We start from the raw sequence: 12,517 nt of genomic DNA, 5'->3' as shown, positions 1-12,517 counted from the left end.
ATATGAATTCTATTCAATTTTGACAATAATCTAATTTCAAAACATGTCAAAACGTAGAAAAACTTACGTCCAGTTGTAGCTTGCGTCAATAGAAACACGATACCGAATTCAGATTCAAAATCAGACGGATGGATCACTCGTAAATCTCAAATCTCACTTGAAGCTTCCTCGGTGCTTCCTTTCTTGATTCTGAGGGAATTTGCTTGTATATACATATATATATACATAGATACATTGCATGCAAGGCAAGTGGCGTATTTCCGTGATGCATGCCGCGCGCATATGCTTGCTCACAGTCCGCGCATATGCGCCGGAAGTGTTGTCCGGCTACTGGACTACTCGTGCATATGCGCGAACTCAAGTCGCGCATATGCGCGAGACCTACTGGTCACGCATATTGTCCCTCGCGCATATGCGCGCACCATCTCGGCGCATATGCGCGGGAGGTTCTGGACACTCGGCGCATGACTCGCGCATCTCGTTGCGCATGTGCGCGAATGCACACCCTCACACATATATTTCGCGTCTTTTATCGTCTTTCTCGGTCCGATCCGTTCCGTCTATATTTACCTTAATTAATCAATAAATCAGTCCAGATTAATCTCAGATTACGGTAATCACATTCTCGGGCCTTACATTTCTCCTCCTCTAAGATATGATTTCGTCCTCGAAATCACAAGCAATCCACTCGTGCTATACAGATAATCATATCAGATACCAATTCAGATATAAGAAAGAGATATATAGAAACTGCAATAATCTCATATCCACGAAATCACCCGTGATAGAATCAACCTCAGAACAATGGCTATACAACATCCGTATATACCAATCAACAGTTCAACAGTTCCATAACAATTCAATATTGGTATTTGCTACCAAATTTGCTAATACCAGTCAAAGATATATTCAATCTTTGGCTTCAATACCCACAGTCATCATCCGACGTTGGCTTATTTAGTCTATGTATTCTAAGTTATCTTCATTTCCTTCTGAATCAGTTTCATTTTCTTTATCAGATCTCTGATCTTATCAAATCTGCTCTCAAGCATCCCTGCCATATCATTCCCATACGAAGGAAATTCGCAGTTCTCACTGTACAATACTTCGACTAAAGCTATTTCGATACTCATCTGATAGCTATTATGGTACAATACTTTATAACTAACTATCAATCATGCCAAATAGTGCTAAAATCCAGCACTACAGTTCCTGGATATCCTCCAGTATCAGGATAGTTTACTTCGACTATCCGTCAATCTATAAATTATAGATGAAATATCACTTTATACACTCATCCAAAAGTACAAAATCAAATGAAAATCACAGTCTGACATAATTAACTTTGGCATTCAATACAATCTAACCTCCGTTTCTGACATAAATCCCCATCATTTGGTCATGTCTGTACCTCTTCCTGTATAATATAACATGTACAGATTTGAACAATCGTTCAATCACAATCACTATCTTGGCAAGATTGCAGTAGTGTCATCACACAATCCATAGAAATGTACTCCCATTTCTATTTAGAAATCAATAATCAAGATCATTAATCTAAAAATTTCTATCTTTCTGTCTTCATCTATCAGCAATTTAGACATTTCAATACAAATTCTAACATAACTGATTTCATCTGTTTATATCAAAACTGTCTATTCGAATTATCACACATTTCCTGTTACCAGAATAATACTGAATCTACTACCGTGTGCATCTGACAATACCTGTCATTTCAAATTCGAATATCTGACACAAACAAATCAGCTAATAATATAAATTAAAGAAAAATACCTACCTGGTATTCAGTTCTGACTATCAAAATCAAGTTCTGAATAGTCTGATCAAACTTCTGAACTGCTTTAATTTTCAAAATCAGTTCTGACTCGACTGAACTGTATATAAGTTCAATGGTTCATAACAATCGGTATCAAACACGGACTCAGAATGATAATAATATTGGGCCAGATTCAAAGTATCAATACGCAATACTGATCTAATAACTGCATCGAATGCAATTTCTGACATTTCGAAAATTCTGCCATATTCAATGTCGTTCTCAGCCACTGATCACGGTCTGACTGTGCTACAATCAATCAGTATACTATCTTCAGATATCAAAGACTCTGAATACAATCTGTTACAATCCCGATTCATATCCGAACAATTCTGTATACAACAATCTCAGTTCCCAGAACACTCAATACCATTTCAACTGTTCAATTCAATCAATCATATGCTGCGAATATATCAAAATGTCATAGATAAACCGAGCATAAAATCATCAGAACACTTCCGAGCACAGGATTTATCAACCCATAAACGGAACTGAAGTACTTTACAGAGAAACATATAATCAGATGTAACTCTAACTCTTCAGGCAATAAATCTTTCAACTGATATCTCAATTCTCTCAATTCAATCAGTATCAGTCTATAAGAAATTCTAAAATGAAACCAATACCTGGAATCAAATCAAGGCTGAAATCACTCTCCCTGATACAGGACAAACCTGAAATCTCATCTGCAAGACTATAGCAAACTTCCTGCTACTAGTAAATCAATCCTTGATAGGCTCCACTTCAGTCATCAACGAACATAAAGGAATAACTCCATTCCTTTCGATAATCATCGAATCAGACCTAATACGGATATCAAGGAATTTAAAATCTAAATCCCTTACCATATATCATTCATTCCTTGGCCATTTCAGGTCCGAATCTTACCATCTCCTGGCAAGAATCTAGAATAGCTCTGTACTTGTTCGATATATCAATATCCATCATGCAGTCATCATGAGACGATACAAGTACAATCTAGTCTAATTCAATCTCATTCTCAACTTACTGCAGTATACAATATATCACAGAATATCACTGATATCAAATTCTTTCTCCAAAAGGTAAGGAATCAATACTACAGTAAATGCAGACCCAACAAGTAAAGCATATATCAATGCAACTCAATCAAGGATAATCATAGAAAATGCATTAGTCTCTATTAATACATATGCAATATAATCATAAAAGATCAATACCTGTCACTGTATCATCAAGTGTGTCCTGGTTCTGTTCCTCGATCCCTCCCACCAGAGGATTCTGCTCCCTGAAATCTTCGGGGACCTCTCTGTGGACAAGCTCTAGCAAAATGTCCTTGCTGTTTACAGATATTGCACCTACCAGTCTCTCTCTGGCATTGCTCTGTGAGGTGTCTCCCGCCACAAACTCTGCAATAGGTTCCAGTATAACTCCGACTAGAACCGCTGGAGCTAGATGAACCACTCCCTAACTTCTTGAATGGCTTCTTTCGAGCTTTCAGCAAATACTGCTTTCCTCTCGTGCTACCGCGATCAAATTGGAGAGGGGATTGCTGTGTCTGGGGTTGCATTGCACACAACCTTCCTAGTTTTCTAATCAGAATCGTCTCCGCTCTCTTTGCTCTACTCAAGGCATCAGCAAAATGGTAAGGTCGCTGCATATTCATCAATGAAACTATCTCCGAGTTCAATCCTCTGATGAACTGAGCCGTTACAGCTTCATCATTCCCAGCTACATGAGGAGAAAAACGCAGTAAAGTAGAGAATTTAGCAACATATCCTTCAATATTCAGTTGACCTTGCCTCAAATTCTCAAATTCTGCTTTCTTGTCTTCTTGGTACAAAACCGAGAAAAATCTTCGATAAAATTCAGTTCTGAATATTTCCCATAAAATCACTGTACCTCTCTGTTCTAACATTCTTTTACTTGCAAACCACCAACTCCTGGCGGCTTCTCGTAACTGGTTAGGCACCATTTTAACTCTCTGTTCATCTGTACAATCAAGTAAATCGAACAGTATTTCTATCTCATCAAGCCAGTTTTCACAATCTTCAGACGTCTCGATGCCACTCAGAATCGACGGCTGCAGTAACTGAAACTCTTTCAACTTTATTTCCATCTGAGTTTCTGATACATCTATCTGATCAGACGAAGTACTACCCCTTTCTGGAACTCTTTTCGGAGGAATATCTGATAATCACAGATGTTAGTAGTAACAGGAGACAAATCTGTCTCCATCCCAATCGTGATCAGCTTACCTCTGATCAAGAATTGGTTCTAATCCAGTTTCAAATAATACATATTACCAAATCAACTCAGATATTCAAGTAACATGTAGCTTAATATACAGTAAAAAACATACTGAAATCTTAGTATATACAATGTAATTTCAACATTATACTCAATCATATGCCATATAAAACCAGGCAGTAAAACATAATATTATGCTAGCATACACAATGTAATTCCACATTATAATCAATCATGCTAGCAATCAAACGCAGGTAAGAAAACTCAATCTACCCCGCTCACTCTCCTCTATCTCAGTGCTAAGGAACCTACAGTTCAAGGACCTACGGCTCTGATACCACCTGTTGTGGGGACCCGGACGCTAATTCATTCCTTAATCGTCTTTAGGAATATTCCAAACAATTATAATAAACAGGGTCAATTTTTTTTTAAAAAAATATAAAGCGGAAACGTAATGTAATTAAATTCAAATTACATATTAAACATAACATACAATTATTGTATGATCTACAATAATTCAACTAGGTTCAACTACATATCAGTACTGAATCCTAAGTTGCTTCTGAAGCCCGGATCTCCAAGCTATCTAGTCCAGCCTCGTTCTCTTCTTGACCCTGATCCTATCCCACCTGTTGCCATGCACACATACAAACAAGACAACAGCCGTAACTCCGGTGAGAACTACATTCCCAATATAAATCATGTATACATGCAATCATATAAACAATATAAAAGCATATAACAAACAATTCCAACATATATCAAAATCAGAATATGAATCAATACCATACTAAATCATGTTCTAAACATGTACCCTAATCAGGAACATAATCAATATCAAGAATAACTCCTATTCTAAACATGTACCAATATCAGGAACATAAAGGGACATGAACCGTATTCAGGAACATAAATCAACATCAATAAATATAAATCAATATAACTGTCACTCAGACTCGTGACTCTATGTTTTAGACTAGACTCAATCCTAGCCTAGGGATCCCGATTTCCAGATGTGGTGTTCCTATATCGAATTCCGTAATAGAAGGAACAACGATTCTATTTACTCGATATAACCATATATGGTGTTCCTATATCGAATTCCGTAATAGAAGAAATTCCAATTCTATTTACTCGATATAACCAAACATCCGATGTCCTGACCTAACCGTCATGGACTGTAGCTCTATCGCTAAGATCCTATCTTGAGACATCGTGCAATGTGCTCGTGGCGATCCCACCACTATCAGGCACTTCCGTCCCAAGATTTCTACACTATCCTGTGACATTGTGCAATGTGCCCGTGGCGATCCTGCTACTAGCAGGCACTTCTGTCACAAGATCATTCGACTAATACCTGCTATCTATAAATCAAGAAAACAAGCATTTTCAGTACATTCATTGCAATTATCTATGCAATAAAATAAAGTATGTGATTGAGGGAAACTCTAGCCAAACCTCACTCGAGTTGTGCAATCCCAACTCAACATTAATTTATACCTTCGTCTTCTCGCTCAGAAGAAGAAGAAGAAGTCCCGACTCTATTTCGGTCCATTCCCAATCTGGTAATAACAATACCGAACAGATATAATATCAATAAACAGCTCAATTCAGAACCTGTTCTGATCAATACTCAAATCAAAACACATAATCTGATCAATGTCAATTCAGATACAATCTAATCCATATCGACGATATCACGATATAATCGAAATCACTACTGAATCTGATCAATATCAATCAACTGATGTTTCAACGGCATAATAATACAATCTCGATAAATCTGACAGTCTCAACATCACAGATATAATACTAGAACTCATAATCAATATCAGTAGGAATCATAATCTCAATGATGATATAAATCTGATATCGATTCTCAATCAAATCGACTCCGAAAATCATAACAATTACATAATCAGTCTGTTTCTCAATCTGACTTCGATTCTATGATGTCTAACATGACAAGAACATCATATATGAATCCTATTCAATTCTGACAATAATCTAATTTCAAAACATGTCAAAACGTAGCAAAACTTACGTCCATTTGTAGCCTGCGTCAATAGAAACACGATACCGAATTCAGATACAAAATCAGACGGATAGATCACTCGTAAATCTCAAATCTCACGTGAAGCTTCCTCGGTGCTTCCCTTCTTGATTCTGAGGGAATTTGCTTGTATATACATATATTTATATACATAGATACATTGCATGCAAGGCAAGTGGCGTATTTCCGTGATGCATGCCGCGCGTATATGCACGCTCACAGTCCGCGCATATGCGCCGGAAGTGCTGTCCGGCTACTGGACTACTCGCGCATATGCGCGAACTCAAGTCGCGCATATGCGCGAGACCTACTGGTCACGCATATTGTCCCTCGTGCATATGCGCGCACCATCTCGGCGCATATGCGCGGGAGGTTCTGGACACTCGGCGCATGACTCGCGCATCTCGTTGCGCATGTGCGCGAATGCACACCCTCGTACATATATTTCGCGTTTTTTCTCGTCTTTCCCGGTCCGATCCGTTCCGTCTATATTTACCTTAATTAATCAATAAATCAGTCCAGATTAATCTCAGATTACGGTAAATATGCTCAAATCATTTCAGATTACGGTAATCACATTCTCGGGCCTTACAGAACTTAAATTAAACAAATTTCTTGTAAAAACTCTTTTTTAACAATAAATAATTAAAATTCAATTCTAATTATTTATTTCGTTAGAAAATTCCATAATTTAACCAAAATTTATTTTCGAGTGTTAATTTGATCATTATTTGAAAAATATCAATTTTGGCTCATAAATTTTAAAAAATTTGAAAAATGAAATGAGGACTACCAAAAAGGAGTCTCTATCGGGCAGGATTGCACGAGCCCATATGCATAGCCCAAACAATTTGAGCAGGGCGTTTGCCTGCTACCCAAACAGGCCCGTTCGGGCAGCGTCCGCACGACGGACAAGGCAAATTTTTTTAAAAAAATTCTATTCATGTTGCCTCACCCGTCTCGGGAAGTGATTGCAACACACAGGCAGCCAGGAAATTTTCCTGACACCCGCGATTTTTTTGTTTTGGTTTCCAAAAATTATTTTCACGAGCTGCCTTTTTTATAGGAATTTTAAATGCGGTTAGAAATAATTTATTCAACAATATTTAAATAAAACATGTGATTGAGAAAAACTGGCTCTGATATTACTAGTAGTGTATCAATTTCTCGTACTCAAGGCGCAACAGAAGTTTTAAAACTTTATTTTCAACTCTAGAAACTTTCCTTTGGCGTCGTATGATTTAAAAAATCATAGGGTGTTTAAAATCGTTACATGCGCGTAAATTACGATGGACTCTAAACCAATTCTAGATTACTAGAGATGGCTCTTCTTGTATCTCCCTTCGAACACATCTCCGTCATTTGATGGACAAATTGGGTCCATGATAAGTGCAAGAATTGCACTTAATTTATGCTTTACTCTATTTGAATTATGTTAGTTTCGAACAGAATTTCACTTGGTATTCGCTGCTTTTGTGCCGTGTAGGAAATAAACCACTATTGGATGATTGATGATGATTAAGGACAATTCTGATGTCGAACAGTTTATAGACTAGAGTCACAGCGCTAAGCCATCATAGGAAGCAATAAGCGCCTCAGCGCCACCAGGGCAGCGCTGCAGCGCCCATTGTTCGAAAGATTAGCGCAGTTGCGCCACAAGTGTAGCGTCGTAGCACCACACCAACGAGGAACGGGCGCCTAGGCACATTCTAGATTGGATCGCGATGATGAACATGATACACGCACGAGACGAAGGGAGCGCAAGACTGGATCGCAACGATGAAGAACGACGAATCTGGGGACAGAAACGCCACTTCTGATTTGTCATCTAATCTTTTGCCCTTTTAATTTTCTTGTGTTGCGATATATAAACCTTTGAACATGTAACGCCCCAGATTTAACGACTTTCCTCACTGTAGCAAGACGAGTCTTTCCAGCGTGCTTATGTTCTCACTCACACGCACCCTGGGAAACTTCCCAGGAGATCACCCATCTCAAAATTGCCCCAAGTCAAGCACGCTTAACTTTGGAGTTCTTATGTGATGAGCTACCGAAAAGAAGATGCACTTTCGTGATATGTGTAGTACCAATCAAATCTTTTTAAGCCCTCTTCAACTGCACAGTTCATTATCTTGAACAGTCTCGGAATCCCTCTCATTCCCGAGTGGGTCGGTTTATTCATGTTCCCTCCACCTAGAAGCCTGTCAGGAGCCGCTCATTGTCCGTGCAACTGATGGCACCGGCGATCACCCCCGCCCTCTTCGCCACACCGTACTAAGAGAGGTCGGCTCTGATACCACTTGTAACGCCCCAGATTTGACGACTATCCTCACTGTATCAAGACGAGTCTTTCCAGCGTGCTTATGTCCTCACTCACACGCACCCTGGGAAACTTCCCAGGAGGTCACCCATCCCAAAATTGCCCCAAGTCAAGCACGCTTAACTTTGGAGTTCTTATGTGATGAGCTACCGAAAAGAAGATGCACCTTCGTGATATGAGTAGTACCAATCAAATCTTTTTAAGCCCTCTTCAACTGCACAGTTCATTACATTGAACCGTCTTGGAATCTCTCTCATTCCCGAGTTGGTCGGTTTATTCATGTTCTGAAACGTCTACTAATTTTTAAAAAATGCGGAATATTTTTTTTTTCTAGAACTTGCATTTTCGAAATAGTATTTAAACGTTTCGCATTAATGCGCTATACAGAAAATATAACATTTAAAAATGATCTTAAATATTTGACAGTAAAAATAGTACAATTTAAATTAACCATACTCGTCCCAAAATCATGCGTAAACATAAACGAGTATAAATCTTAAAATCATCGACGTATGAAAATATTATCTCCTCTCAATCTCATAAATCGTAATGCGGAAAACATGTGGTCCTCGGGTCATGTCATCGCACCAGGTCTGCCTACTCAGAGTTCGGCACCTCCAGTCTCCTCATCATTAAGCTCACCTGCATCACACACGCCTAGTGAGTCTAAAGACTCAACACACCTGCACCGTTAATAACAAGTACATATACATAGCACACAATAGTGAAAAATATCATACTCAACATATCTTTCATGAACTTAAAAGCATAATGTAAACGTGTCGTTTAAAATCATGTCGTGTCAAATCATCATATACGTGTCAAAACAGCTCATCATGTCAAAGCATGTCATCTCATGTCATCATATACGTAAACGCGTCGTGTAAAATCATATCGTCTCAAAACATATCATCTCATGTCATCATATACGTATACGTGTTCTTTTTAATTGAATTCAGTTCATTAGTTGTGACTTTCGTATCAGCTCTATCGTATCAGCTCTATCGATGGATCCATCTACATGTAACCGTGGTACCCAGCGGCGAGGGACATCAGCGACAACATTACCCGTCCACTGAGCCCGGGCCTCAGCTCATCATATCATGTCAATGGAAATACGATCGTCGGGCTCCCTCTGGGGCCTTTTCCCTCATGATATCTCCAATCATATCATCGTATACATATACATCGTCAGTCACAATCAATTCCCATCCTTCAAAAACATCATCATATTCACCACTTAATAAAAACATGCATATGCGTAATTTTTCCTTTAAACCAAGCATGCAACGTATATTTTCATAAAATCTTAAAAATTGGGATCATGTTTCTTGAACATTTAAAATATCATGAATTTTTGCTCAGGGCGCTGCCAGGACCATCTCACCCCAAGTGCAAAATGACAATTTTGCCCCTGGAAACCCAAAAATTACCATTTTGCCCATAGACGTAAAATTTCAATTCTTTGACATTTTCTTAATTCTATTGACTCTAACACGTCCCAAATAATTATTTAAGCTTACAAGAACTTTCAGATATTTTTATTTGGTATAAATCGAGGACTTTTAAATTAATCTTTAACGATAACATATTAACGCGTTTTAATCCCGAATTAAAACAAACTGTAACATAAAATTCTCAAATTAAAAACTTAGACTTCTAATAATTATCTGAGCTTAAATATAATTTCCCATAATTTTATTAAACTTAAATTTAGGCGTTTCAATTAATTCTTTAATTAACGTTTCGTGCGGCGACTAAATCCCGAATAAATCCAAAACTCATTATTTTGATCCGAAGCTTACCAAACTCCTAAAAATGTCCCAAAACATATTTCTAAGCATTCCTAAACATAAACTCGAGCTCATTTCATAACTTAACCGAATTATTTTAAAACTTGGAACGGGGTCCTGGTTTTAACCCGAATTGACTCGAAACTTAACCAAATTTCTCCCAACCTTTTTCCACACCTTATAAACATATTAACAGCCTTAAAACCTTAAATACCAGCCCCTTTAAGCTCTCGATCAGGCCTCTTAGGCTGCTGGAAATTCTGTGCAAGACATCTTCTACACTAATTCACTAAACTTTGCAAATTATGAATCCTAGCTCCAGACCAAGGGGACCAGCGCCTACTTAACCATACTGAGACCAAGTTCTAACCCAAGAGACTCTCCTTGACCAAACCTAGCTGACCTTACTGCCCCCCTCAAACCCCAGTCAAGTGCGATCCTCACGGAGGCGCTCCGCACGAGACCACCGAGTCACAACTCCACCTATCTCTTCGACCGACTCCCAGACCTTGACCAGCTGCTCATGGCCCTCTCTCAGCCCCGTCATGACCCAAGGGGGTCAGCTCCTTGGCTGGAATCGAGCCGTGCATCGCAGCACACCCCAAAACATTAGATCTTGCCATACCGAGCCACCCTACAACCAACACCGATCGACCCCTCAAAGTTGCCGACCAAACCTTGAATCTAGCATCTTAATATCATTTTTCTCAACGTGAAAGACTCCTAGCATGAAGATCGGCAGCCCCTTTACACAATGATGCAAGAAAAGTGAGTTGGATGCAAATCAAATGTAAGTTTCATGCTCAACCGAAACATACCCGTAAAAACGATGCATGAACTGAAAAAAAAACATGAATGGCACACATATCAGCATATATTATGGCGTAAATGATGCAGAAATAATGATACAATGCGTGTCTTGATGTATTAGACGCGAGGAGATCGAAGAACGAGCGCCGGAAGGATTTCTTTTGCAAACACAAGAAGTAATCGATGGAACCTTCAGCTGGAAATGATGAAAACGAGGGGAAACATTTCTGAAAGTGAGGATAAGGAATGCTGAATGGGGGTGTCGGTTGTTGAGATGGGTGATAATGGTTGTAGGGTCAAATGTGTATTATTTAAATAGTTAATAATTAGGTTAATGAGTCTTTATTTTAAATTAAAAATAATTAAAAGAGTTAAAGCCCAATAAGCTTAAAAGTAAGCCCATTTAATCCAAACACATTCTCGAAAAATATTTCGTGTTGGAAAGTTTTTGAAAATATTAGCCGAACACTCAAAAAGTCCCTCGATTCAATAAATTTTGCTCACCGTTAAAAATTAAAATCATGCGGATAAAAACACCCAATAAATCCCAATTCTTTGAAAATACCTTTAAAACATCTTATATTAATTAATAAAAATTAATCGTATAATAAAATAATTTTTTTGATAATTCCCGACCTCCGTTCTTCGTTCTAGCGCGAAATGCAACTTAAAAATCTATAATACATAAACCTTTAAAATTTCGTAAAATAAATTATATCATGAATTATGATAAAATGCATAAAAATAATTAAACACAATTTAATAAAATAAACATGCATTTTATGCATTAAAAGAATTAAATAAAATACCAAAGAAATTTAATAACTTGCATGCATGTGGTTTACGTGAACCTTCAAATTATCGGGACGTTATATGTTCCCTCCACCTAGAAGCCTGCCAGGAGCCGCTCATTGTCCGTGCAACTGATGGCACCGGCGATCACCCCCCTCCCTCTTCTGCCCCGGGCCTCACAGAACATGTCTTGTTTTTGTTTAGATTTTGTTATGAACTAATTTTCCATTCTAGAGGATGACGTAGTTTTGTGATTACGATGATTTGACGTGGTTGTTTATATTATTAAATTCTATTTTGGTTTAATTGTGTTTCTTTGTTTTTATTCGACTGCAATTTACTGGCCATAAATTTTTAGTTGTCTGATTGATTCTACAACTCGGAAGAGGGACTAGGATTCTAGATCATTAGAGACACGTCGTTGGATGTTTATATCGTTCGGAATGCGTATAACTTTAGCGAGGCCCAAATAAGAACATCGTTTGCATTTATCATTTAAACCTACATTCTTATTAGGAATGTTTGGATCGAAGTTTGAATGATACAACTTATTCGTCACTTGGGAAATGGGGAATAAAATAATTAAGTGTACTTGGCCATTAAATAATTGGAATTCATGAATATAAATTCAACCCGGAATAGTTATCGTAGAAACTTAGTGAAATCATTTCTGAAGATATTTT

The 12,517-nt window shown here is 38.0% G+C and overlaps 1 long non-coding RNA gene across 1 annotated transcript; it reads right to left on the bottom strand.

Moving 5' to 3' along the window:
- Nucleotides 1-8,903: 8,903 nt before the first annotated feature.
- Nucleotides 8,904-11,304, bottom strand: LOC140824594 (uncharacterized). Its single transcript, XR_012116385.1, has 2 exons — nt 11,166-11,304; nt 8,904-9,096 (listed from the first exon to the last, which is right to left on the bottom strand). It is a non-coding gene; the product is annotated as an uncharacterized lncRNA (long non-coding RNA).
- Nucleotides 11,305-12,517: the final 1,213 nt, after the last annotated feature.

This window comes from Primulina eburnea, chromosome 2 (assembly GCF_022965805.1).
Source record: "Primulina eburnea isolate SZY01 chromosome 2, ASM2296580v1, whole genome shotgun sequence".
Lineage (NCBI taxonomy): Eukaryota > Viridiplantae > Streptophyta > Magnoliopsida > Lamiales > Gesneriaceae > Primulina > Primulina eburnea.
The sequence above is the reverse complement of the archived record's forward strand: the minus strand, read 5'-3'. Positions and strand labels throughout refer to the sequence as shown.